This window comes from Carcharhinus amblyrhynchos, chromosome 23, assembly GCF_965287045.1.
Source record: "Carcharhinus amblyrhynchos chromosome 23, sCarAmb.v2.hapA, whole genome shotgun sequence".
Classification (NCBI taxonomy): domain Eukaryota; kingdom Metazoa; phylum Chordata; class Chondrichthyes; order Carcharhiniformes; family Carcharhinidae; genus Carcharhinus; species Carcharhinus amblyrhynchos.
The window spans coordinates 32,296,626-32,318,706 of record NC_137346.1 but is presented as its reverse complement, the minus strand read 5'-3'; positions in this window follow the sequence as shown (position 1 = coordinate 32,318,706).

Genomic DNA, 22,081 nt, shown 5'->3' with positions numbered 1-22,081 from the left:
ATCTACCAAAATGCATCACCTCGCATTTGTCTAAATTAAACTCCATCTGCCATTCATCAGCCCACTGGCCCAAAATCCCGTTGCAATTGGAGATAACTTTCCTCACTGTCCACTATGCCACCGATCTTGGTGTCATCTGTAAACTTACTAAACGTGCCCCCGATATTCTCACCTAAATCATTAATATAAATGACAAATAACAGTGGACCCAGCACTGATCCCTGAGGCACACCACTGGTCACAGGCCTCCAGTTTGAAAAACAACTCTCTACAACCACGTTCTGGCTTCTGTCAAGAAGCCAATTTTATATCCATTTATATATGTCACCCTGGATCCTGTGAGGTTTAACTTTATGCAACGACCTACCGTGCGGTACTTTGTCAAAGGCCATGCTGAAGTCCATGTAGACAACATCAACTGCACTCATCTACCTTCTTAGTAGGGAAAATACGTAGGGTTACGGGGATAGGTGGGATTGTTGTTAGCGCAGACTCAATGGGCCAAATAGCCTTTTTCTGTATTGTAGAAATTCTATGAAATTGGGAATACCAGACTTTAATTGCAGCCACATTGAAATTCTGACCATGGTAACTTACATGTTTATCCTGAGTTCTGGGTATGAGATTGCAGCAGAAAGAAAATTGAATGTTGAGGGCAATTGGTATATGTGGAGTTGAACTGGTGATGAGAAGATATGTTTCAGTATGTTATACTGGAATGTGATTTTTTTTAATGTGAGTCACAAAAGGGATTTCTTTTATCTCACTGACAACAATCTGGCACAAGATTAAGTGAAATGCCAAATCACTCAACAACAATTGGAGTGTCTTTTGAAACATGTGCGCTAAAAGGTCAGACACAAGTTAATTTAAACAAATAAGATGAATAAAATAAAATTGTGATCTTCCACAGAAACAGGAATAGGTAATTTGAATTTACCAAGAAACACGCACGACTATAAATTTTATTTCCCCACAAGAACAGAGGAAACCAGGAATTGACAGATTCCTTTTTAAGGTGGGGTTTTCTCTCCTTTTCTCCTTTAAACAGGCAGTCCTTGTCATGAGTTATGAAATGACTCTTGTTGACACTGGAAGAGTTCCTGTATTATCAAGAACATAAAACCTAATCTTGTAGACATCAGCAAATATCAACAGCCCCGAGGTGATCAGGGCTATGAATTTACTCCTCCAAGGCTGGATTATGGTGCCAGGGACCTGGGTTCGATTCCCATCTTGGGTCACTGCCTGTGTGGAGTTTGCAAGTTCATCCTGTGTCTGTGTGGGTTTCCTCCGGCTGCTCTGGTTTTCTCTCACAGTCCAAAGATGTACTGATTAGGTGCATTGACCATGCTAAATTCTTCCTTAGTGTACTTGAACAAGTCCTGGACTGTCGCAACTAGGGGATTTTCACCGTAACTTCATTGCAGTGTTAATGTAAGCCTTCTTGTGGCTAATTAATAAACATTTTAAATCGCCAGTTATTTCAGGTTTGAGTAAGAGAGGTTGGGAGAGTTCCTTTCAAAAACAGGAAAGTACAGCAAATTGTTACCGACACTCTACACTTGGGTCCTGAGAAAGCTTTTGATATGGTTTTACATTGATGATTGACAAAAGTGGCACAGAAGCAATTGGCAAAATCACCGATGGACAGGAATAAGTAATCTCTATGGGATAGAGCTCTGAGAGAGATCTCAGCCCTGGAATGATACTATATTCAGCATCTCATGAATGATTTCATCTGTTTACCCAATTATTTCATGTTCTATGACATTTTATTAAAAAAGCAACAACATTTAATTTGACTACATTCTACATTTACAGACAATAGAAAAAGATACCAGTCTGTCCTCTGATTTCGAAATCTGTGCAGTTCAGGATCCACTTCAGTTGCAATGTAGAGGAAGTGCAGTTTTGAATAAGGCTTTCAGGTGAGCTTTTTAAGCTTTTTCCTTGCCTCTCATCGAAGATCAGCCAAAAGTTCATTTGTTGTCTCTCACTATTTCTCTCCAGATCAAAGCTATCTAAACCTGATTGGCATCAGAGCTATCTTTTGTGCACAAATGGGCTGATATAGTCTAAATAAAAAGTGACTATGTTAAAAGACATTTCCATTGCCAGTGATCCTCTTTGGTATGTATTGAGAATATGATATAATCGTGACAAGAATTTAAGTGCTTGCAAGTCCTTTGTTTCTGGCTATGATTTGGAACTGATTATCTGGCTATATGAAATAAGACACAAGGACAGGAATGTGAGAACGTAAGAATTAAACTGCAACAAAAGATACTGTACGTCCTCAGAGATAAGAGTAATGATGGAACAAGATCCCATCTAGGAGTGTTTCAGCTGGCATTTTTAAGTTAGTAAACATTAAAGATAGATAGTGATGCTTGCTGCAAAGTAGGGTCTATGTGGAACATTGGACACACAGTGGGGAGAAATTCTACTGATGATATGATGTTAATAGGGTGGTGAAAAAGGCACATGGCACACTCGCCTTTATCAATTGGGGTATAAATTACAAAAGCAGAGAGGTCATGGTGGAGCTGTATAGAACTTTAGTGAGGCCACAGCTGGAATACTGTGTGCAGTTCTGGTTGCCACATTATAGGAAGGACATGAACACACTGGAAGGGGTGCAGAGGGGATTCACTAGGATATTGCCTGGACATTTAAGATATAAAGAGAGGTTGGATAGGCTTGGGTTGTTTTCTCTGGAGCAGAAAGACTGAGGGACGACTTGATTGAGGTGTTCAAGATTATGAGGGGCATGGACAGGGTAGATGGGGCACAGCTACCCTTATTTGAAGGGTCAGTTGCAAAGGGACACAAGTTAAAAGTGATGGGTGGGGGGGTTAGGGGGGATTTGAGGAATAAACTTTTTTACCCAGAGGGTGGTGACAGTCTGGAATGAGCTACTTGGGAGGGTGGTGGAGCCAGGATGCTTCACACCCTTTAAAAAGTGCCTGGTTGAGTACTTAGCACGCCATAACATTCAAGGCCATGGGCCAAGTGGGATTAGGTGGACAGATCAGGGCATTTCATGTGTCGGTGCAGACTCAATGGGCCGAAGAGCCTCTTCTGCACTGTAGTATTCTGTGATTCTGTGATATGGAGAATACCTTGATTCTCTGGGCAAGTAGCACTGTAAGCCATTATCTTAATCGGCATTCTTCATTTTTTTTTAAAATTTATTCATGCGATGTGGGCATTGCTGTCTATGCTAGCTTTTATTGCCCATCCCTAATTTACCTTGTGAAACTTCTAGGTGGGGTGTTCCCAGGTATCTGCTGCCATTAACTTTCCAGATAGTAGCAGATATGAATCATAGAATCCCTACAGTGCAGAAGGAGGTCATTCAGCCCATTGAGTCTGTACCACCCACAATCCCAAGACCTATTCTCGTAACTCCATGCATTTATCCTGCTAATCCCCTGACACTAGGGGCAATTTAGTATGGCCAGTGCACCTAACCGACACATCTTTGGACTGTGGGAGGAAACTGGAGGAAATACATGCAGACATGGGGAGAAAGTGCAATGGACAATGACCTGAGGCCGGAATTGAACCCGGGTCCCTGGTGCTGTGAGGCAGCATGGCTAACCACCATGCCACTATGCTGCCCTTGGGTTTGGAAGATGCTGCCTAAGGAACTTCCAGCAGTGCATCTTATAGATGGTACAAATGGTTGCCACTTTGTGTCGATGGTAAAGGGATTGTGAAATGGAGCACCAATCAATTTGGCTTCTTTGTCCTGGATAGTGTCAAGCTTCTTGAGTGTTGTTGGAACTGCAAGTGCAAAGTATTCTATTACACTCCTGACTTATGCATTAAAATGGTGGATAGGCTTTGGGGGGCTCAGGATGTGAGTTACTTGACCCAGGACCCCTAGCTTTTGATCTGCACTTCTAGTTATAGTATTTATATGGCTAGCCCAGTTCAGTTTCTGGTCAACAGTAACCTCCCAATGATGTTAATATTGTGAGATTTAGCTTTGGTAGTTCTTCTGAATGTTAAGGGGTGATGGTTAAATTCTCTTTTGTTGGTGATGATTATTGTCTGACACTTGAGTGGTGTGAATGTTACTCGCCACTTCTCAGCCCAAGTCTGAGAATATTGTTCAGATTTTGTTGCATTTTGACATAGACTGCTTCAGTATATGAGGAGTCACGAAAGATGCTGAGCATTGTGCAATCATCAGCAAACATCCTCACTCCTGACCTTATGATGGAAAAAAGGACACTGATGAAGAAGATGGAGAAGGTTGGATCTAGAACCTTCCTGAGGGAACCTTTCTGGATCCTGAGCGACTCCTTCAGTGATATCCTGGAGTTGAGATGATTGGCTTCCAATCACCAGAACAGTCTTTGCTTGTGCCAGGTAATTCTCTAATCAGCAGAGAGTTTTCCCCCCGATTCCTACTAACTCCAGTTTTGCTAGGCCACACTTGGTCAAATGCTGCTTTGGTGTCAAGGGCAGAACTTCCTAACTCATAGACCACAATCAGTAAGGATAGGCAACAACACCTCCTCCACGATCACCCTCAACACTGATGCCCCACCAGTCTGTGTTCTCAGCCCCCTGCTATACTCCTTATGACTGTGTGGCCAAATTCCCGTCCAATTTGATTTTTCAAGTTTGTTAATGACACCACCATAGTGGGTGGGATCTTAAACAATGACGAGACAGAGTGCAGGAATGAGATAGAGAATCTGACGAACTGGTGCGGCAACAATAATCTCTCCCGCAATGTCAACAAAATGAAGGAGATTGTCATTGACCTCAAGAAGAACAAAGGAGAACATGCCTCTGTCTACATCAATGGGGACAAAAGTAGAAAGAGTCAAGAGCTTCCAGTTTTGTGCGTCCAGATCACCAACAACCTGTCCTGGTCCCCCAAGCTGACACTATAGTTAAGAATGCCTCTACTTTCTCAGAAGACTAAGGAACTTTGGCATGTCAGCTACGTTTACTCTCACCAACGTTTACAGATGCTCCACAGAAAGCATTCTTGCTGGTTGTATCACAGCTTGGTATGGCTCCTGCTCTGCCCAAGGAACTACAAAAAGTGGTAAATGTAGCCCAATCCATCAGGCAAACCAGCCTTGCATCCATTGACTCCGTCTATACTTCCCGCTGCCTCGGCAAAGCAGCCAACATAATTAAGGACCCCACACACCCTGGACATTCTCTCTTCCATCTTCTTCCTTTGGGAAAAAGATACAAAAGTCTGATGTCATGTACCAACCTACTCAAGAATAGCTTCTTCCCTGCTGCTGTCAAACTTCTGAATGGATTTAGCTTGCATTAAGTTGACCTTTCTCTACACCCTAGCTATGACTGTAACACTACATTCTGCACTCCCTCGTTTTCTTCTTTATGAACAGTATGTTTAGTCTGTATAGCGCACAAGAAACAATATTTTTCATGGTATGTTAATACATGTGACAATAATAAATCAAATCAAATCAAATCAAAGAAATCAATCACTCTCACTTCACCTCTGGATTTCTGCTCTTTTGTCCATGTTTGAATCAAAGCTGTAATGAGGTCCCTGGTGACCCTGAGTGACCCTGGTGGAAAAGAAGCTGGGCATCAGTGAGCAGGTTATTGTTAAGCAAATGCAGTTTGATAGCACCGTTGATGACTCCTTCCATTACTTTACTGACAGTAGACTGATGAATTGGTAGTTGATTGATTAATTAGCATAGTCTAATTGATTAGAGGAGTTTCATTAATTAGACTGGCTAATTGGCCGGGTTGGATTTGTCCCGCTTTTTGTGTACAGGACATACCTGGGCAATTTTCCACAATGCTGGGTAGATACCAATATTGCAGCTGAACTGGAACAGCTTGGCCAGGGGCATGGCAAGTTCTGGAGCATAAGCCTGTTGTCCATAGTTGTCTTGCCAGAATATTGTCAGGACCAAAGCCTTTGCAGTGACCAGTGCCTCCAACCATTTCTTGATACTTTGTGGAGTGAACTGAATTGGCTAAAGACTGACATCGGTGATGCTGGAGACCACTGGAGGAAGCTAAGAGTGACAACCCACTTGGTGCTTCTGGCTAAAGATCATCTTTTGCATGGATGTTGTGGGCTAATGTAGAATAATGGCAGCTAGCTGTGCTTGTGTTAGCCCTACTGCCTGTCTCAAGAGAATTGGGATGTGTCTGAGCTATGTTGCTACATGCACAAATTTCTCTTTCAAAGTATCTTGGGAAAGTAGCAAGAAGGAGGAAATAAACACCAAACTTTGGGGGAAGCTAGGGCAAGAATGAGGAACGGAAGAGTGAGGAACTTGCATGTTATTAACGACAAGGTTTAATAGTTGTTCCGTTGCATGCAAGAGGACATAAATATAAACAACACAGTAATGTCTTGGCTGGAATTCTAACCAACCCTGCAGGAAATTAATTAATGTTTTATTATTTTAGCAATTTAATAACCACTTGCCTTGTACCAGTCGTACTGGAAACATGTCAAACGAAAACACGGAATTACGTGAAGTTGCTTGGTCTTCTCATTTCTGTTTGAAGGCTGATTGAATTCCTTTACCTATTGAGTAAAAGCAGTACGTTTATCATTCTTGAACTTCCTGGACGGAACTGAATGCATATTTTTAAAACCCCAACAAGTCCCATCATTATTGTTAAGAATGGACCCTGTCACTCTTTATATTTTAACAAGTCTCACAACACCAGGTTAAAGTCCAACACGTTTATTTGGTAGCACAAGCCACTAGCTTTTGGAGCTCTTCCCCTTCATCAGGTGAGTGGGAATTGTGTTCACAAACAGGGCATATAAAGACACAAACACAATTTACAAAGTAATGGTTGGAATGTGAGTCTTTAAGGTAATCAAGTCTTAAAGTACAGTCAGTGTGAGTGGAGAGAAGGTTAAGCACTGGTTAAAGAGACGTGTATTGTCTCCAGACAGGACAGTTATTGAGATGTTGCAAGCCCAGGCAAGTCGTGGGGGTTACAGGCAGTGTAACATGAACCCAAGATCCCAATTGAGGCTGTCCTCACATGTTTGGAACTTGGCTATCAATCTTTGCTCAGCGACTCTGCGTTGTCGTGTGTCGTGAAGGCCACCTTGGAGAAAGCTTCCCTGAAGATCAGAAGCCGAATGCTCGTGACTGTTGAAGTGTTCCCCAGCTGGAAGAGAACACTCTTGCCTGGTAATTATCGAGCAGTGTTCATTCATCCATTGTCAAAGAGTCTGCATGATCTCCCCAGTGTACCATGCCTCGGCACATTCTTTCCTGCAGCATATCAGGTAGACAACATTGGCCAAGTTGCAAGTGTATGTACCGTGTACCTGGTGGATAGTGTTCTCATGTGAGAAGATGGCATCTGTGTCGATGATCCAGCACGTCTTGCAGAGGTTGCTGTGGCAGGGTTGTGTGATGTTGTGGCCACTGTTCTCCTGAAGGCTGGGTAGTTTGCTGTGGATAATGGTCTGTTTGAGGTTGTGCGGTTGTTTGAACTCAAGAAGTGGGGGAGTGGGGATGGCCTTGGCAAGATGTTCGTCTTCATCAATGACACGTTGAAGACTCCAGAGAAGATGTTGCAGCTTCTCCACTCAGGGGAATACTGGATGACAAAGGGCACTCTGTCCGCAGTGTCCCATCTTCTGAGGTGGTTGGTGCAGTTTTTCGCTGTGGTGTGTCGGAACCATCGATTGATGAATCAAGTGCCATATCCTGTTCTTATGAGGGCATCTTTCAGCGTTTGGAGGTGTCTGTTGCGATCCTCCTCATCTGAGCAGACCCTGTGTATACGGAGGGCTTATCCACTTTCTCCATTCCCATCCTTGGGGAAATCCAGCTAACAGATGATGGAACACTGCAGAAACCATGCTGCCCTGTCATTAAAATCATCCGTGGGACTTCCTATTTTCCCACAGAAACCTATCTGAACCTGCAAAAAAAACACCCAGTACGGCCATTCTTTATTTATGCACTGTGTACGGTTTTTGTCTCCGTATCTAAGTGGGAATTTACTTGGCTTGGGAGTGTAACAAAAGTTCAATAGGTTGATTCCTGGGATTAGCATGTTGAGCTATGAGGAGATTCAATAAAATGGCCTCTATAATCTCTGGAGTTTATAAGAAGATGAAGCATTTAAGATTCTGAGAGGTTGTGACAGGGTGAATGTCAAAAACCTGTCTCCCCTGGGTGTAAAATCTCAAATTATGGAGAAGGGGTCAGGGCTGAGATGAAGAGAAATTTCTTCCTTCAGGAAGTTCTAAGCTTTTCGAAATTCTCTACTGCAGAGAGCTGTGGATGTCGAATTAGTGAATAGATTCAGGATTAAAATTGGGAAAGGCGATGGCCTCGTGAGATTATCACTAGACTAGTAATCCAGAAGCTCAGCTAATGTTCTGGGGTCCTGGGTTTGAATCCCACCATGGCAGATGGTGGAATTTGAATTCAACATCTGAAATGAAAAATCTACTGATACATTGTTGAAAAAACCCATCTGGTTCACTAATGTCCTTTGGGGAAAGAAATCTATCAGCCTTACTTGGTCTTGCTAACATGTGACTCCAGAGCCACAGCAATGCAGTTGACTCTCAATTGCCCTCTGAAATGGTCTAACAAGCCAATGCATTCAAGGGCAATTATGGATGGGCAGTAAATGCTGTGCCAGCTAGCGATGCCCACATCCCATGAACAAACAAATAAGAGAAAGGATTTTTGAATCAAATAGGAAATAAAGAGAATTGGTGAGAAAGTAAAATTGAAATTGAGTATCAACCATTATCTTATTGAAAAACAGGGCATTTTGAGGGTCGGTATGTCCAATGCCTGCTCCCATTTCTAATGTCCTAATGCAGTTAGTCTCCAATGACATTTTGAGGCCAGTATATGACAACCATCCCACCAGGTCAGACCAATGAGAAGGTGAGTCAGGGCCAGAAAGGTCAAAAAGGTGAGTTTTTTTTCATTTTTGTAGATCTTTTCTCTCAGCCCAGGAGGATCAGGAGTAATCTTTGCCCCCACCCCTGATAAACAAGGCCTTCACCCTACCTCACTCTTTCAACTTATACAGATTTGATGTGGTCTAAAGCTACCCTGCTGCTCTCCGGAGACATCCAGTTAATATCACCCTGGTAAGGTTTTTCTGCTGAGGAAAAGACTGAAAAAGATCAAATAAGTAGCTTGGCCAGAAACGATCAATGGCCTAGGGTTCTTTTTAACATGTGATTGGGAGGAGCTTTCCTGCTCCACATTCTAGGAAGTGTAGGAGGGCCTTACTGCTACTTAGCACCATATTGTGCAATGTGAGTGTAGCACAGGGGCATGCTGGGGCGTGAAGCACTGATGTGGCTATTTTAAAAGAAAGGCTGTGATGTAGTATTCCATGATTGACTCAGTGCTGAAGAGTTCTCAACTGAGGTGCTGTCTTCCCCAAGTGGCTCAGGTAGTGTTAGATTCTCAGGAAGGTCCAGGTCTTCTCTTTGCACAACTTGATGTGGCCTCTCTGTCTGTTCTATCTGAAGGGGCAGCGCTCCGAAAGCTTGTGACTTGCGCTATCAAATAAACCTATTGGACTTTAACCTGGTGTTGTGAGACTTCTTAATGTGCTTATCCCAGTCCAGTGCCAGCATAGAACATAGAACAGTACAGCACAGTACAGTACCTTCGGCCCTCGATGTTGTGCTGAGCTATGTCCAAACCAAAATCAAGCTCTCCCACTCCCTATCATTCTGGTGTGCTCCATGTACCTATCCAATAACCGCTTGAAATTTTCTCCACTATCACAGCAGGCAGTGCATTCCACACCGTAACCACTCTCTGAGTAAAGAATCTACCTTGGATATCCCTCTTATATCTCCCACCTTATAGTTATGCTCCCTTGTAACAGTTACATCCACAGAGGAAATAGTCACTGCACATCCACTCTATCTATCCCCTTCATCATCTTATAAACCTCTATTAAGTTGCCTCTCATCCTCCTCCACTCTAAAGAGAAAAGCCCCAGCTCCCTCAACCTTTCCTCATAAGACCTACCTTCCAAACCAGGCAGCATCCTGGTAAATCTCCTCTGCACTTTCTCCAATGTTTCCACATCCTTCTTATAGTGAGCTGACCAGGACTGCACACAATATTCCAAATGTGGTCTCACCGAGGTCCTGTATAATTGCAGCATAACCCACGGCTCTTAAACTCAAACCCCCTGTTAATAAACACTAACACACTATAAGCCTTCTTCACGGCTCTATCCACTTGAGTGGCAACCTTCAGAGATCTGTGGATATGACCCCAAGATCTCTCTGTTCCTCCACATTCCTCAGAACCCTAAAATATTTAGGAGTCTGGGACTAGTTCATCGTAAGCTTCTGAGTTATCTATAAATGGATCAGTTTCATCGTATCCGTAACCAATGTCGATAAGATCTTGGATACGATCCTTCCTTCACTTCTTTGGGCCATATTTCTCTTCAAACTTTTTAGCCAAAGCCTCAATTTCTTCTTCCCTTCTGTCATCATTAAATGAAGCATCAAAACGCTTAGCCACGTCTTTCTTCTGTACTCGCACCAACTCGGTGTAAAAGAACTCGGGGCAACTCTTCTCACTCGACTCGGTGAGAGCCAGCGTGTGGCGCAAAGTGACGGCCGATATCTGCCCCTTCACCGCACCGGCGGAGGCCTCCTCCTCCTCCTCCTCTTTCTCCTGGTCCTCCTCTTTCTTCTTCTTGAGGACAGGAGCCGAGACGGGCAGCGTAATCAGGGACGCTCATCGCGGTTCAGCCATGTTGCAGCCGGAGTGGGACAGCACCCCTCCCTTCCCCTCACTCGCTCCTTCCTGTCTTTTTCTCCCTCTCTTCTCCAGATCATGCTCTGTCTCTGCCAGATTGGTTCTTGTTGCTGAGCGTTGATCCACATCTCCTCTGTACTACGTCATCTCGTGTCCTCCCCGCCAGAATCAGGGCAGACAAGGTTGGCAGAATGGCATTCTCCGTTGGCCTTGGACGGGATCTTACGAGCCTCGGTGGGAAAGGCGGTAGAATTCCGGTAAATGTTTCACCTTGTTCTCCCTTCGTATAACCTGTTTTTTTACAGCTTCCACTTCAGAGGTTATCCTCTTCTTCTCTGCCTCCTAGTTGTATTTTTCCTGCAGTATACTTTCACTCACACTGCTGGCCATGGCACACCCAGGACGGACCTTAGCTTCAATAAGGTGGAGCTGGTGTCCTGTGGGTGTTGGACATCTTCGATTTTGCTCAGGCTCTGTTAGCTCTTGCCCAGACAACCAATGTGTTTTTCTCATTGCCAGTAACTGCCCCTCCAGGCTGCACACCAAGGCCTCCTTTACCTGAATCTCATGCCGGCATCCTCTGTGGTGCCTTCTTCAGATTGTGGTGTGCCTCAATCAGACCCTGCGTCTCTCCCCTCAGGTTTCCATTCTCACTGCATTCACCCTCCTGTCTTAGGACTCGTTTCAGGAATGCAACCTCTAGGCCATCCAGTTGCAGCTTTTGCTCCTGAGGATTTCTAAAAAGGTTCTCACCCTTTCAGAGCATATCAAATTCAGCCTTTAGGATTGGGTTGTTGAGTGAAACCAAATCACAGTAATTCTTCTTGTTGCTGCCATGTTCAGAGTGAAATTGGAAAGGAATATTGGTGTTGCAGACTGCACCCTGAGCAGCTCCAAATCTTTTCATTTGGTCATCTGGACCAATTCCCATCCAAACATCCATCAGGAGAATTAGGATTAATTTAGCATGGCCAATTAATCTAACCTGCACATCTCTGGAGTGTGGGAGGAAACTGGAGCAACCAGAGGGAACCCACACAGACTCCAGGAGAATGTGCAAGACACCAGACCTGTTCTCTGTAATGATGCCCAGTGTGGGATGGGCAGGAACATTCACTACAACAACCCCAGGCTAGACATTGTTTAAGTAGTGTTGTGAAAGATGTTGATCTGATGGCGTGTCAACATGCACTCTTAATGCAGCAAATGGCTGTCATAATAACATGCTAATGGATGCAAATAACGTTCGTGACATTCGTGGCCCACCGTTGATGGATGAAGAACAGGATCACTTCCTTGTTGGAAATCCCTTCTGACAAGGTTTAGTTTTGGTACCTGCCACGATGTCCATCCCAAAAGAAGAGGAAGATCCTGGCAGTTATGTCTAACTAAATTAACGTATCAGCCTTCCTAACATGGCATTAGTGAATCAATTGGTTTTCTGTAATAGGTGGTTACTTTACTGATATGGGCCTTTTAAGAGCAGGGCAGTGAGAACAAAGGTTTGTGAACTTAAGCATTTGTCATCTTATTGCTGCAGTTTAATCAGCTAAACAGTGCAATTTGTCAGCACTGGGAAATAGTAAGCTTCCTCTTGCTTATCCAATGAGGCCTGCCCTCCAGCACTGACCTGTCTCAATGTCAGATACTTACGTTTCTTTACACACAGCATGTAATTGGCGCTGGCAAGACCTGCATCTATTGCCCATCCTGGTCAATCTTCAACACTCTCTGCTTGGGTCAGGTATTGATTACTCAGACAGGCCGCAAACATCATCTCAACCTGACCCAAAGGCAGTCCCTTACTGCCGTATTAAGTGACACATATATGCTGTACCAAGCTGTGCTGCTGCCTCGCTCAGGCCATGCTGACTACAAGTTGTTTTAATCTTGATAAGTTGTCACTTCTTCCGATGGATGCAGTCAATGGAACTGAATTTCCAGCTCCGTGAGGGTTCAACTTAGGTTAGGAAACTTCTTGCAGAGAAATCCAATTGGGTGTATTTGGCACACTCCAGAGGAGAGTTTGGTTATCATGACTTCCATCAGGCGAGTTCACGTATGTACTTTCTAAAATAAAAACTAAGCCCACCAGCAGTAAATTAAGTCCCAAAGTGTTTATTTTTCCAATAGGATATAGATTTGAAATATCATGTGATGTGCAATGACTCATTATTTTCCCAGTTTACTCTGGATTGCTCCTTTCCATTCCATTAAATCCGTGAGCTCTGGTAACTGTCTGCAAGTTCACATATAATGGCACAGCAGTTAGCACTGCTGCCTCACAGAGCAGGTTCGATTCCTGGCTTGGGTCTGTGTGGAGTTCACACATTCTCCCCATGTCTGCATGGGTTTCCTCTGGGTGCTCTGGTTTCCTCCCCCAGTCCAAAAGACGTTCTGGTTAGGTGCATTGGCCATGGAAAATTCTCCCTCAGTCAGCCCGAACAGGAGTGTGGGGACTAGTGACTTTCACAGTTACTTCATTCCAGTGTTAATGTAAGCCTACTTGTGCGATAATAAATCAATTTAAACAATTGGCCGTACTAATATGCGAACCTGACAGTGATAGCAAGGCTGTATTATATATTGCCAATAGAAAATGCTGCAAATACTCAGCCAGTTTGACAGTATCTGTAGTGAGAGAAACAGCTAACATTTTGAGTTCAGTATGACTACTTTTCTGAAAAAGAGTCTTTTCCAGATTTGCTGAATATTTCCAGCATTTTAAGTTTTTATTTTCAAAGTCCACAGTATTTTATTTTTATTTACGTAATACCAACCTAGTCCTCATCATTACTCTCTCATACTTTCCACAAAGTAGATGGCAGGTAAACTAAATTGGGTAACCCTGTGAGGAACAAGCAATGCAAATTGAACCCATGTGAGGTTGAAGATTCAGTTTATTGGATTGTAATCAACAATAGTAATTCTTGTTGACTTTCCCTTTCCCAATTCCAGCCACTTCTGATTGTAACCAACCCTATAACGCAAAGAACAACTATCCTGCAAGGCTCATTGGATTAAAAAGGTGAAGCTCTGAGTAGTGATTGAACAAATGTTAATACCTCACAGCACCAGGGACCCGGATTCAATTCCAACCTCGAATCACTGTCTGTGCGGAGTCTGCCCTTGTTTGCGTGCGTTTCCTCCGGGTGCTCCGGTTTCCTCCCACTCTCCAGAGATGAGCAGGTTAGGTGGATCCACCATATTAAATGCACAGAGTTACAGAGGTAGGGCAAAGGGGAGGGATTGGGTGGAATGCTGTTTTGGAAAGTTGGCAAAGACTCAATGGGCCGAATGGTCTCTTTCTGAGCATAGAGATTTTATGGTTCTATGAATACCTTCACGTGTTTCAGTCCTCAATCTGCAAGTGAAAGGAGCATTCATTGCAATAACAGAGACCAGAAGATACCAGGATACCCCAGGTAACAATCAAATAGGTGGCAATGATCCAAAGGTTTTACCCATGGTGTAAAACTGCTGGAATCTGAATGATATTAACATTTATTGAATGAGAATGGATTCCTCTGAATGACAAAGGGGGTGATCCCATTGGTCGATTAGCAGGACGAGCCAATAAGATCACGAGAGAGGCGGAAAACTGGCTTCACGCCTGGTTTCTTGCCTCTCATGATACTTGTGGCACTGTGAAGCCAGCACAATCAGCCAGGAAGGGCACGAGGCTGATTATAATGTTTCAATCTCAATCTCAATATTACTAGTGAGTCTGGCCTTACTTGCCTTAATTGCCTTACTGGTGGATGCCCTCACCAGCAAGGATCATGTGTGGCTCCCCCACCAATGGAAATCAGATGTGATGACCTCACCAGTGGGATCAGGGGCCATTGAGGCCCCCCAGGTGGCCGGAGGCTGGATGGGCAGTGCCCATTGGGCAGGCCACTGATAGACCGGGGAGGCCATTCATCTGTGGGGATGCAGTATGCTGTGGTGGTGGGGGGGGGAGCAGGGGAGCTGCGGGCAGTGACAGATCTCTGTGTTCTGCGTACGCTTGTGCATCGAACACTGAGAGTCAAGGCGTATGTGCAATAGTACCTCTTGCTGTCAGCAGCCACCTTCCCAGTGAGAATAGACTCTGTCCACTTCCCCTACTGGCAAGAATCACATTTTGTTTCTTTCTTTGCGCTAAGTGCCGTACAATTGCTTCAGAGAGCTCACACAAAACATGAACGTGATTCCCTTCTGTTTTCACACTTTTGGGAAGACCACTCCCAAAAGACACCCCCCCATCCTCTGATCCTCTTTTACCATGTTTGCCATGTGGGATCTTGTCAAATGCCTCACTAAAATCCACATAGGCCATATTCTCCACACTACCCTCATCAATCCTCTTTGTTGCTTCCTCAAAAAATTCAATTAATCTGGTGAGCCCTGACTTTTCCTTAACAAAACCACGCTGATGATCACTGATCAATCCAAGCCTTTTTAAATGATGGTTCATTCTGATTCTCAGAATTGATTCTAATTTGCCCAACACCAAAGTCAGGCTGAGCAGCCCCTAATTATTATTTTTAGACTCTAACTTCCCTTATTTCTGAAACCTGCGTTTGCGTAATGTGTTTTAGAGGTTTATGAATTTGATCTTTCTTTAATTCAAGAAAATATTGTTTGATTGGCTCATTATTGTTCACTTCATACATAGTTAAGTATATTTGGATTTGGAAAGGGGTATAGGATTGTTAAAAAGAAACTTATATCTCTTTTGTGGCCAACTAAAGAGGTTGAATGGAATGGAGAGGTTCAATGCTTCAATCCTGATCTCACCATATGGAGAGGCCACATTGATTCAGCAGAGAATGCTGCCCCCTCTTGGCAGATCAGAAGCACTGACACTGAAGCATCAGCCAATTGACACTTGGAGTGAAGCAGCCTCAGTATTATGTCAGTTTATCAGCAGTAAAGGCACTAACCAATTTGGGATAGAGAATAAGAAGCTAACTTAGCAGTTGGTTCCACATTTATAAACAGCGAGGTTACCAAATCAAACTATTAAGATCCAAAGGACAGAGACTTTTTAACTGAGAGACTTAGTTGAAGGCATTTGAAACTAAATGCTGAAACTATTGCAATGTGAATAAAAGAAATATTTCTTACATATATGCTCATTTCTTCTGTTTTAATAACACTCAGCACACAAAATGCAAGAATTCCATCATGGGGAAACGAAATTAAGAGCATGTTACAGAATAAGGATGTATTCGTCTCAAACCATTTTCACTCAGGTGTTTGCTGTAAATCTTATAAAATAAATTAAATTGGATTGGCATCTGGCTCTAGCGAAGATAATCAAACCAATGACAGAAAGTATATCTGCACTGGGGATTAGCACTGCTGCCTCACAGCACCAGGGACCTGGGTTCAACTCCTGGCTTGGGTCACTGTTGGTGTGGAGTTTGCACATTCTCCCCGTGTCTGCATGGGTTTTCTCCAGCTGCTCCAGTTTCCTCCCACAGTCCAAAGATGTGCAAGTTAGGTGGACTGGTCATGCTAAATCAACCCTTAGTGTCAGGGGGATTAGCAGGGTAGTAAGTGGGGTTATGGGAATAGGGCCCAAATGGCACTGTTGTCAGTGCAGGCTCAATGGGCCGAATGGTCTTTTTCTGCATTGTAGGGATTCTAGGATTAAAGTCACACATAATCAGAGAGATGAGTTACACTTTGCAGAATCCCCAGCTTCTGACCTGCTCCTTAGTATGTATATGGCTGGCCCAGTTCAGCTTCTGGCCAAAGGTAACCCCAGGATGTTGATACCTAAGTGATGATGTGTCTGGTGAGCGAGGGAATTTTAAGGCTTAATTTCTCCCTAAAGATTCTTTAATTTGGCAATCAACTGAAAATTCCTCTGTGAATTAAGAGAGGTTAAAGCTTATTTCTGTGTTAAACAGTGAGACACAAACTCTCTGAGAGTGACTGTGGCTAATTAATTAGATAGATACTTTCAACTGGTTGTCAGAGCTTGACTCATTTGTTTTACAGGAAATATCATAACAGGTTCCACAGGGCTCTGGGGTCTGCACTGATTGCTGCTTTGAGTGCACTGACCTGTCAAGCTGTTTGATGCATGAGGGGGTTGGTGAAAAGATAGACTATTAGTTAAGAAAAATCAATATATTCAATTAACACAATACAGATGGCCAGGTGGGTGGTGTGTCATGGCTGCAGTGTGTGGGAGTTTCTGGATGCCACTGCAATCCATGGCAACCTCTTCTGCAGCAAGCCTTTGCGGATTGAGGAGCTTTGGATCAGAGTTAATGAGCTGGAGGCTGAGCTACAGTCATTATGCTTCATCAGGTGGCGGGGCAGAGGTTGGGTAGAAACCTGGACACGTGTATCATCCACTCAGTACTCTGGGCTGAAGATCATTGTCACATCTTGTCATTTGTACTCACAGAATAGGTTTTGCCATCATTGAGAAGGGGAATATTAATGGAGCCTTCTCCTCCTGTTGGTCATTTCATTGACCATCAACATTCATGACTGGATGTGAAAGGTCTGCAGAGCTTTGATCTGACTGATTATGTGTTGGATAGCTGAGTTTTGTCTGTAGCAAGCTGCTTCTGCTATTTAGCATGCACATAGCCCTGTGTTTAGGTCCGTCAACTTGCCAACTTGTTTTTACATTTGCCTAGTGCTGCCTCCATTCTGCTTTGAAATAGGGTTAATGCCCCTGCTTGATAATAAGTGTAGATTGAGGGATTTGCCAAGCTTTGAAGTTACAGATTGTAGTGGTTTACAGTTCCATTGGTGATGGCTCACAGTAAGCGCCTCTTAGGTGGCCAGTTTAGAGCTGTTACATCTGTTCTGAATCTATTTCATTTAGCACCGTGGGAGTGCCACACAACACACTGAAGATGTCCTCATTGTGAATAAATGGACTTTGTCTCCACAAGGACTCTGCAGTGGTTAGTCCTACCAAGGCAGACGTGAACAGATGTATCTGTGACAGATTGGCAAGAAAGCGGTGAAGTAGGTTGTTAGCTCAGGTCTCTCAGCATCTGTCGCAACATTACCCTGAAAGAGAAGCCCTTTAGGATTCAGCGAGGCCAATCAGTAGCATTGCTACCCAGTCACTCCTGGTAATGGACATTGGAAGCCCCCATCCGGAATACATTCTGTACAACGCACTTGTTGATTGATTCCTGGCACCTTCTCCAGCTGGTGTGCTTTAAGGTATGAAGGTTAGCTTTAAGCAGTACAAGTTAGTAAAGATTGTCCCCAGGACGATGTGTGCGGCAAAGGACAGCGCAGTTAGTCCTGGCTGCAAGCAGATTCATTATAATGAGCAGTGAGCTTGTATCTTGTCTACGTTCAACTCAATTAGTCTTCATGGCTTTGCCTGCTTTCAAGGTCTGACAATTTTAATCACCCACTTGGCTTTTTATTGAGGGTGGGTGGGAAGTGAATCCGTATTTGGCTCGAGTCCTTAACCTGAGAACACACTCGGTGGATGGTCCCACCTCATGGCCGAAAGAAGAGCAGGAAATTTCTTCTGGTATCCTGGTTTCCCCTCAGCCAACACCAAAAACGTTTTGAGCTGGGTTTGATCTCATTGTTGTTGTGGGACACATGTTTCTGATGTTATAACAGTAATTACACTTCAAAAATACTTATTTGGTTGAAAATGAGCACTTCTGCATATTCTGAGACTGTGAACGGTGTTATATGAATGTACGTTCTTGCTTCCTGAGGCCGAAAGCAGTCACCCTTCACCTGTAGTGATATCTAAATACCATTCAGCAGCTACAGAGTGCAGATCGGTCCCAAATTTATCGACTGCAGCCTGAGTGGAGCCAATTGGTTTTAAACCTATTGGACAAACCTCCATTTGCCTAATGGAGGAACATGTATTCTATGAGACTCGGGGGAGATCCCTTGATGTGGCCATTATGACACTGAGCACCAGCAGGAATACAATAGTGCAGGTTTTAAATGGAGGCCTGAACCACCAGTTGACACAATGGGCGGGATTTTCTGGCCACGCTCATCCTCAAAAACGGGAAATTCCCACCTGAGACCGACAGAGTTTTGCATGGTCTGCCCCTGCCCGTGATAATTCCCATGGCAGGCGGAATGGGACAATTCCACCCAATAGGTTTGAAGTGGAATTCCTTCTGGTTGTGTGCTGTGCTGAAGTAAAGCAGGTGGTCTCGAATGACAGAGAGCATGATGGGACAGCCATGTCAAAGCATTTTTTAATAGCACCATGACAGACCACTATGTTGGACAAAAGGAGAGAAATTACTGCCCAATTCTAAAGGAATAAAGAGTGCAACAATTTAAAACAACGGAAAATCTCATTGAAAGGTCACCTTGGACAAGTTACACACGAGGAGTTGGATGCTTCAGCTTCAGCTCACTGGAATCTGCTACCTATGGCAGGCAGTCCGGAATCTCAGCAGCGTGAGACCAGTATTCCGGTGTCTGTGAAAGTGGCCAGGGTCGTAACCATCTTCACATCGGATTCCTTCCAACTTGGGACAAGCAATAGAAGCTTTTTTCCAGGGTGGGAGGGTCAATTACTAGGTGGTTTAAGGTGCGAGGGGCAAGGTTTAAAGGAGATGTACGAGGCAAGTTTTTTTACACAGAGGGTGGTGAGTACCTGGAACTTGCTGCCGGGGTTGGTCGTGGAACTGGATACGATAGTGACTTTTAAGCGGCGTCTGGACTAATACGTGAATCGGGTGGGAATAGAGGGATAGAGGGTCCTCAGCAGGGTAAGGGGTTTTATTTCAGATGGGCAGCATGGTCAGTACAGGCTTGGAGGGCTGAAGGACCTGTTCCTATGCTGTAATTTTCTATTTCTTTATTCTATCTCCAACATCCTGCAGTTCAACCAGTTGGGTGAGGTGGCAAAAGTGAGCAGTCCACACAAAGGGAATAGTTTACGCAATCTTCTCCCTGCACAGGGCTTTGCCAGAATATCAGGATATCCATGGTGCAGGGTGTCACGGCACAGTATGTCTGTCTCCATGGGCTCCCACATTTAAATTCAGGGATGTATCACCACTGTGAAGGGGCTGTTCTCACTCAGTGTGCAGATGGCACACTGCGTGACAATGTTCAGTGTATGATGCAGGTCAGTGCCCACTATCCTGACAGTAGTCACAATGCCTTTAGTGTGCACCAACCTGCTCGTTGAACCATCTGTATTTGAGTCACCCTGAGGGAACAGAAGAAGGCTACTGAATGGCGAGTGCTACCCACTGATCATCTGGATCATGGCTTGGGTGCACAGCCCACACACACACACACACACACACACACATACACACACACACACACACACACGGGCAGTATGTAAATAGTCAGGCTGCAACACCCAATGGCAGTTAGAAGACCAACAGGGGGTTGAGGTGACGTTTCTGTTAACTGGGTAACTGTAGGAGAACTTTCAATATTCACATAATTCTTCACTGTCTGCTGCCTCCTGCACAACCTTCCCATTCTGAGGACATCGTCCTTGTGTCAGCTACCGAGCAGCTGGTGTGAGGGGTGAGGGGAGTGGAATTGGGGCTGGGATGCCTGTGATTGGTTCGTTCAACTGCAGTACTGGATGTTTTGTCGCGCACTCACGCAGCCACTGCAGTGAAGGTGAGAAGCTCGATGGGGGGGTGGGGTGTGCGGGTGAGGTCTGGGAGTGGGGTGTGAGGAGCCGGAGGCCTAATGAAGACAAGGGGCGGGGGGGCAATGTGGAAGGAAGACTGCGCAAGGATGGGAGGCAAGGGGGATGGCTCACAACGGCACACAGAGGGGCAAGGAGGTGGATAAAGAAGGCAAAGGGAAGACCAAAGATGTGCGGGTTAGGTTGAGTGGCCATGCTAAATCGAACCTACCGCCAGGGGATTAATAGGGTAAATATGTGGAGTTATGGGAATAAGTTCTGGGTGGGATTGTGGTCAGTACAGACTCGATAGGCTGAATGGTCTCCTTCTGCTCTGTAGGGATCCTATGATTCTATGAACTGCGGGGAGGGAAGCCGGACCCCAACAATGCTGCATGAGAAGTTCACAATCCAGAGATGGCAGGAATACCACATCATTTACGGGAAGGGGATGGATGAAGGCTCCAGATTCAGTGGGTAGAGGTCCAAGTGGAGCAGGGGTGTCTGACAGGTAATGGGCTTGTGGGGAGGGTGGTTGAATCGAGGAACAGACTTTTTGTTGATGCTGCTAGCCTTACCCCTTTGGGTTGCTGACATGCTGCACAATCTGGAGAAGATGGGGCGGGGAGCAGGACAGAATGATATGAGTGTGCTGGAGTGGTATTTAAATGTGGTGCCGGGACCTTTGAACCTGTCAGCTGATGATAAGCGGATGGACAAATCATCTGCCAACCCGCCAGCTGAGTCAGAGGTGAATGCGCTTGCGTATAATTAATGAAATTCCACGTGCAGAATCTGGCGTGGGATCTTGCTATTCTGGTTGGTGGGCTAGGCAGAACTGCAGTTGCTGGCACCGTGCTTCGTCTCAAAATGGGAGAATTCTGCCCTTTGCCTATCTCTCACTTCCAGCCCCATTCATTTAGCTGCAGCCAGTGACCAGGGAGTGGTTTCTCTCCTCTCTCTCAGGTTGATGATTTGGGGTCTTCTTCCAAAAAAGAGAAGCAATGTAACAGTGAACAGTATATCAGCTCTTGGGTTGGAAGAGTGGTTGTGTATTGAAGTGAGGGCTGCTCCTTTGTTTAAATCTAACGGTTATAATGTGTTTGTGAGATGCTTTCATTTTACCCTTCATTCAGGGAGTCCAGGTTGCTGTGGCGACACCATTTCTGACATGCTGCGGATATTGTTGGGAGACTTTTCATTGTTCATGACATGGCTAACCAGGGATGTCATTCCCACTCCAATCACTGTCAGTTGTGTGTGTGGGAAGAATTTAGAAACATAGGAACTGGGAATGCAGTCGGCCATTTGGCCTCTGCACCTGATCCACCACTTAATATAGAATCATAGAATTCCTACAGTTCAGAAGGAGGCCATTCGGCCCATTGAGTCTGCACCAACCTCAATCCCACCCTGGCACTATTCCCACAATCCTACATATTTACCCTGTGAAGAAGGGAATGGGTTAATGAATTTTGTACTTAGAATTTGTGCAAGAGCATTGCAAACCTTATCTGTTTGTGCAGGCTTGTGTGCTAACTAAACATAGCTAAACAGCTGTAGATGCTGAAGCGTGATAACGGCTGTTTGAAAGGAGGAATCATGCTGAGACAGCCGTGACCATACAAGTTACCTGAAGAAAGGGACTGCGGTCGTGATTGGAGCCAGGAGCTGCGATTGTGACTGGAGCCGG